The sequence below is a fragment of the Ambystoma mexicanum genome (genome assembly GCF_040938575.1).
Source record: "Ambystoma mexicanum isolate Mex_15411 chromosome 12 unlocalized genomic scaffold, UKY_AmexF1_1 Mex_chr12_unloc.2, whole genome shotgun sequence".
Classification (NCBI taxonomy): domain Eukaryota; kingdom Metazoa; phylum Chordata; class Amphibia; order Caudata; family Ambystomatidae; genus Ambystoma; species Ambystoma mexicanum.
In genome coordinates, this window is record NW_027182323.1 from 6954356 (window position 1) to 6961780 (window position 7425).

At 46.6% G+C, this 7425-nt stretch overlaps 1 non-coding gene across 1 annotated transcript; it reads left to right on the top strand.

Annotated features, from left to right (window-relative positions):
* The first annotated feature begins 224 nt into the window (after positions 1–224).
* On the top strand, positions 225–297 carry TRNAV-AAC (transfer RNA valine (anticodon AAC)). Its single transcript has one exon. It is a non-coding gene; the product is annotated as a tRNA-Val (tRNA).
* The last annotated feature ends 7128 nt before the right edge of the window (positions 298–7425 follow it).

Genomic DNA, 7425 nt, shown 5'->3' on the forward strand with positions numbered 1-7425 from the left:
GCAGGGGTGCATGTAACAGTTTTCCTTTGGCACCATATTTCACAAACTTCTTAGAAACTATCCTGATGGGGGTAGGATTTTGGTGAAGCTACAACACAATTATCCAACAACAGTAAGAGAAACTGAAATACAAGGAGGCTTTGAGTGCTGAAAACAGGCCAAAACATACATCACAGAAGGAGGAGTGTGAAGAGTAAGTCAAACTGTTCAGTGCTAACATGGCAGTTTCCGTAGTGTAGTGGTTATCACGTTCGCCTAACACGCGAAAGGTCCCCGGTTCGAGACCGGGCGGAAACACTTTTTTTTTTTCCTGGCACATACCGAATTAGAACTCTGTTAATTAAAAACTGCACATACGTGCAAACATTTGTGGATGACATGCTAAAAAAGTCGGTAGCGGCAACATATGCTTAGTGCTGTGCAAGGAATCTCACATTCTGACTAGCCATGTGCATACTCTGCACTGCCACATATAGAAATTAGGGGTGTACCAGACTTTATAGACCAAAGTATGGGACAGTTTTATGAACGCCTATACAATATACAGCAAAAGGGATGATCAAATCAAAACTGGAAATATGCATTAAGTACCAGAGTGGCTGCACTCATAGATAGATTGGGAGGATCCAGATATCAGAGTTTGGGCTACCCTTAAACGTAGATTGCTATATAGAGTTGCTGCATCATGTTCACGACCTATATATACCCCTGGAAGAACTACACGATCCCTAATAAAGGCTCATGTCCATAGATAGCGGTGGTGTGCCACCTATCTAAAAGGGGTAGAAACAGCAATGTTACAGTCCATAGATAATTATGTGAATTGACCAAAAAAAAATAAACACAAAATTACAAAACAGGCCTGCACCAATGTGAACCAAACTGGGGTGGCCTTTTTTAAACCACCTTTGTGAAGCTTAAATAGGCATAGCGTACTTCTTCTAGAGGGATCACACTGGTGACTTGTTGCACTTGATAAATCATATCAAGTCTTGTCCCTTTCTTTTGTGGTATACTGTTAGTCCAAATAGAGGGACATTTTTATGAACTTTACCAATGCTCCCTTAAAATTGTATTTATCTGTTCCTTCGGAATATGGTAGCTGTAAGGGGTCGGGACAACTTGCATCCATTTGTAGCGATCAGTTTAAGATTATTTAGCAGTTTTGAAGCTTCTTCTGACATAATACTAAAGTTCACAGTATCTGGCATATGCGCCATGTACCTATTCATCTATTTTACATGAACAATTATAACACTAAAAAAAGTTGAATTCGAACAACAATAGTTTTATGTAATGCATATAGATATTCTTTAATGTCCATTCAGCCTGAAAATATCGTCAATGAGTGTTTCAACCTCTTACTCACTGGTCTTCACCAGGGCGTTAGAACGTCTTCACTATACAAATTCCCAATGGTTCTTGAGATGCTTATTTCTAATCACTTCATAGGTACTTCTTCTACCTTGCATAATTCCTGTAATAGTCCTATTTGAGAAAATTCAAATGCCTTTCAGATTGAGTCCCAATTCTTGATGCCTAGAGGCTCTGCGCCTAATCTCAGACCGATTTTCCAAAGTCCAAATTTGTTTGATAACATACTCTTCCTGAGGGTTGTAACAGTGTCGATAAGCCACCCTCAAAACGGGGAGTTCCTTCTCTCCCCACTCACGTGGTTATGCAACAAACTATTTAACAGATTCTTTTTTTTTTGCCCTATCTCAGACACATATCATGCCCCTTGGATCCCTCTACCATGAGCTGACAATGAGCCAAGAACCAGGCCAGTGTAGGGGAAATATATTGGTATTTATTTAAATTAAAAGTAATAGAAATGAGCACGAAAATGTTAAAAACCACTTTATCCGTGGCTCAACTTTTCTCAGCATAAATATATCACAAAAGTGAGTTAAAAAGACACAATCGCAATTATTCACTTTCTGTAAATTTAACTTCACAAAATAATTATATTGATTAATAATGGAGGCACTTTTGTGCGATTTTGATTTTCCTGCAGGCTTAAAAGGATAGAAGTAGGATTTCAAGATTGGTAATGATGATTTCGCACACACTTATGGTTTAAAATAAACACAGGGTGATTTATCGGTTAATTTTTCAGACCCCCCCACCACTCCCCCCGCTTTGGTCTATGTTGGGAAGTCAGACAGAAAACTTAGAATGCTTTGGGGAATTTTGGATTTCAGACTCCCCTTGCAGAAATACCTGTTTTGGGGAAGCTGGATAAAAAGGTTGGACTGATTAAAAAACAAAGACACCCCTCTTCCTTAAGAAGTCGTGGTCAGCTGGACAACAAGGATTACCCAATTAATGTATAGAGTACAGTTTTCAGCACACACTGCGAAGTGATCTTTGTTAATTTCAAATTTTAATAAAATACACCCTGGAGGTGGTACTAGAGAGCCCAATCAACATGGCCGCGAGCCGAAACATCCGTACAAGATCCGGCCGCACATCAACTCTGAAGCCAACCTCAAAGTGCAGATTATGAAAATTTGAGACACTGGGCACCTGTTGGCGAGACTTGAGGTTCCTAAACCTAAACTGGGCTGAGAACGACAGAGGACACCTTTGTGTGCGCAGTAGCGCGGAGTGCAGGGAGAGGCGCCTCTGATCCTGTGACAGGGACTTCAGCTGCACCTAGCACCCCAGATGGCCTAGACTGCCTTGCGGGCAACATCAAAGCGGAATTGGCAAGAGCCTTACCCGACTCCCGGACATCGAGGGAGCCAGCAGGGAGGCTGCAGATCGGCTCACCACACCGGGGGAGCCCCGGGCATAACGGCTCCTCCTCTGTGTGGCATGGAGGATCGCAGCCCGTCACTCCCGGGAGGCGAAGGCGGAGCAACCAGTCCCCCAACTACTGAGGAGATCAGCATACACCAGCCAGGACACCCGAGGAACTGAGTGGTGTTTCTGAGGGCAGAACGGAACGGAGGAGAGACCCGACCACTGGGTCTTGCCACGGTAACAACCTATGGCGGCGGCTCCTGGAGCAGAGAGGCACACGCCGGAAAACCCACAGAGCCCAGAGGCCACCAGGACTCTGAGAGAGCTGGGTTGACAGATGAGAGCAAAATAGTAGAAGGAAAAAGAGGAAGAAGACTTGATGTAGTTGAGAGGAAACCAAACTGATGGAGATTATAGGGATAATAAGAGAATATCATGAGAGAATGAGAGGATAGAAGAAGGGAAGAAACAAGGAGAGTTGGAGGTGTAATACTGGGAGGAATGTAGGTGATAGTCTGACATATGCCATCTTTCATCAAAATAAATTACCTTGTGGAAATTGACTTTGACAGCATTGCATGGTGGTGATGACAAGGCATGCATATGTATTAAGAAAGGCAGCATAGGGCTGGGGGTATTGTGGACTATGGGGTGACACCCCCTATATATTAACAAAACGATGAAAGGCCACAATGTAATTTTATTGATGAAAATTAACATGGGGAAACTTATTTAGATGAAAGGATATAGACGCGAGTCTGGCATTGGTGCCAGAGTGGAATTGGTAAAGATAAAGTTGATAACAAAACAAGGATTGAGGTTGCAGTGGGAGAAAGACCCTGAGCTATGAGTGGCGTGGAACCATAGATAGAGATAGATAAAAGTGAGAGTAGGACAGCCATGAAGGTGAGAGTGAATGGGATAATTCAAAGGGAAAGATGCAATAGGGCGGAATAGGGGATAATCAGCAGATTGGAAGGGCTAGAGGTGAGACAAGGACAGAGTTGCTAGAGGTGTATTGGAAAAGTTGCAAAAAAGAGGCATTTACGGTAGTGAGGAAATGAGAGCCAATGAGTAGAGACTAGAAAGACAGGTGGAGGGGAAAGAGATAGAGACCAGGTGAGTGAAGGGGGTGAGCCTTGAGCAGATAAGGGAAGAACCAGGATACTTAAAGTGAAAGAACATGGCCTGAGTCATTGATTATGAAAATGAATTCACTTCAGAAGTCAAGTGCTTCTTTTATGGAGATTACATTTTTCAATGTAGTTACTATGGTCTCTTAACCATAGGATCATTCACAGTGAAGTCTAGGAATTCTCTCACACTTCTCTCGAACTAGGATGCCTTGTGCACCAGGGTGGATCCACCAGGGTGCATCTGTCACTGGACAGGTGGTATCTTACCTACTTGGTGGTAGTTGCCCACGTAAGTGTCTGAAGTCTGTTCTATGTGACAATTACTGGTATTGGTATTTAGGCTGGTTCTTAGCAGTTCCTGAAAACGTATTACATACTAAATTCACATATACCAACCACCATGTGGCTGGCTTATATCTGAAAACTGTCGGGACATTTTCCAGCTGACAATACATAATTCTGCACTATACAAAATAACCCGTTCTTACACGTTGTTATGGTCTGCACCATTTTCCATACATAATGTTGATCAGGTGTGTGTCGTGCAGCGCAGGCTGACTTGTCCATTGCCTCGCTCATGGCATCATCACATGCAGGCCATTGTGTTGGGCCCGGGGTGAGGGACCTCCTGCCCTGGTGCCGGCACTGCACAGTACAAAGACACGGGAGGCAGGTGTCAAACGCAACACATCTTTATTCATACACCTCCTACATGCCACTGCCTTGCCCATGCTTAGCCTTCATCAGTTCCCCTGTTACCCCCGCCCCATGCCCCAGAACCCAACTGTCAATGGGACATCCCCGCAAATTAAACAATTACCCCAAAGGGGGTGCAACATGTGCCTGGGATGGTGCGCCTCAGACCATTTCTTCAATGAGACATTGCAGTTTGTTTCTTGCTCTTTGGGGTCTCGAGTTCTCTGTCTCTCGCACCATTCTTCCTGCCGGCTCCCCAGTGTATTCCACACCAGAGGTGTCAGAGTCTTCTCGGTCTCCATGATATGAATCGTCCTCATGGTGTTCATCAGACATGTCCCCTCTTCCCCTTGCCCGCCGTGGGGTGGCTAGTGGAAACCGTTTGAAATGTGAGGAGTTGCAGGTGGTGGACCCACGGTCGCCCTGGGCCGTAACCATTGAACCCTTTCGTGCAGTAATCACTAGGAGATCATCCTTGAACATTGCCATGTGTTTGTGGGTTTGTGGCTGCTTCATCGTCACTACCTCTTCAACTTCTAGCATGCAGTCCTTGGCTTTCCTGCGAATGTCTGCATAGTCCTTTATTCTCTGCTTGGCGTTCTGGTCGTGATCTCTCATTTCACTATCCTCAGGTCGCATGGTGTCTTGGGGGCCATGCTGTGGCAGCCGGGACCGAACATTTCTCCCAAACAGGACCTCTGCTGGGCTTTTCCTGTGGAGCTGTGTGCAGTGCTCCAATAGTCCCTGAGCAGTTGATGGAAGACATGCTCGTAGGGTTGTCCAGTTTACTGGGCCACCTGTAGCACTTGTTTGAGGTTTGCCATGAAACGCTCAATCATGCCGTTTGCTTGAGGCCATAACAGCATGATCTTCTGGTGATGAAACCCCATGTATTCACTGAAGCGCTCAAAGTCTTGGCCAGCGTATGGAGATACATTATCTGTCTTCACTTTTTGGGAAATGCCATATGCTGTGAAAATGTGGTCCAGGGCTCGGATGACATAGTGAGCTGCCGTGGAGACTCTCTGCGCCTCTAAATAGCTGGGGTACTTGTCCATTATGGCTAGGATGTATTTTCTCCCTTCGATGAGACCAAAGAAGTCAGCCGCCACTGCTTCCCACACCCCCTCCGGTAACGCAGACATCCGATAACGCTCTGGATGTCTGTTGGGTGTAATGCGGCAACAGGTCGGACACTCTTTCAAGACCTCCCCCAAAAGCGCATCTAGTTGGGGGAACCAGACCTTCTGTCTCAACATGTGTTTCGTAGACACTATTCCTCGGTGCCCCTCATGTGCTAGTTCCACTACTTTCCTTCGGAGTGAAGCTGGGATCACCATATTGTGTCCTTTTAGTAGTAGGTTGTCCTCAGACAAGGCCAGTTCCTCCTTCACCAGTAAAAGCCTGTCTATTTCTCTATGGACGTCTTCCGATTCAAGGCGACCTCTTTCTTTGGCCCATCTCCACCGCCCTGATCTGAGTCCTTCACTGACGATGAGGCATGCTGGATCCATCTCTTGTTTCCTGTGCGAGGGTAGCGGGGTCGATGCCCTTGGGCATGGCTTCTTGAATAAGATATCAGAAGTAGCGATTCACTACAGAAGGTTCCGGTCGGTCTCCGCTTCTCGGATGACGGGACAGAACTCACACTCACTTTCACCCTTGGAACCTATGTGAGGTACCAGCACCGTGGGATTATGAGATGTGGGAGGGAGGGGCTTCTTCTAACAGCTGCAGCGAGGCACAAGCACCGTTGGTTCCCTGCTCCCTTCCCTCACTCACCACTGCTACTGGCAATCACTGCTGCGGACCCCCGGGCACAATCCAGCCTCCTGCATCTTCCGATACATAGGCAGAGCAACGCCCTCACTGCCACGGCCACCAGTAGTCCTCCCTCTCCTGGGCCTCCGTTGCCATGCGCTTCGCCTTCCCGGCGCTGTAGCCTCCCACGCATAGGATGTCTCTCCTTCGTTGCCACTGGGTGGACCCGGGGTGAGGGACCTTCTACCCCAGGGCCAGCACTGGGCAGTACAAAGACACAGGAGGCAGGTGTCACACGCAACATGTTGTTATTCATACACCTCCTACCTGCAACTGCCTTGCCCGTGCTTAGCCTTGTCACTTCCCCTTTTCCCGCCGCCCCCCACCCTATCCCGCTCCGTGCCCCGGGAACCCAACTATCAACGTGAGGGCCATCATCCATTCCTAACAGAAAAGTGAGGCCTACCACTCAATTAACACATTTCGTGGGGTGTCACTTACTATGGAGTCAGTTCATAAATATGGCTAGCCCGCCCACCAGCCCATTGATTTCAGTGGACTCTCTCTGGCTAAATCTGATTTAATTTGCCAGGGCAACTCGAAGAGGTTGAGATGTATGGGTCAGGTTAATAATATACTGCAGGGTATGGTGGGTAAACGCAGATCTGGCTGGGACAAGGTATTTATCTGGGTGGGGATTTTGCAAACCCTACGTCTTTGGGCCTGTGGATATGGAAGCTACACATGCTGTCATGTTTGTGCCTGAAGCAAGAGGGGCCATTGATATTGGGTGGTGCCATGTGGTGGTTATGCATAGGGAGAAGTTTGGGGCATGGAAGGGAGCCGTGCACACATTTGGGGCAGGGGTGCATGTAACAGTTTTCCTTTGGCACCATATTTCACAAACTTCTTAGAAACTATCCTGATGGGGGTAGGATTTTGGTGAAGCTACAACACAATTATCCAACAACAGTAAGAGAAACTGAAATACAAGGAGGCTTTGAGTGCTGAAAACAGGCCAAAACATACATCACAGAAGGAGGAGTGTGAAGAGTAAGTCAAACTGTTCAGTGCTAACATGGCA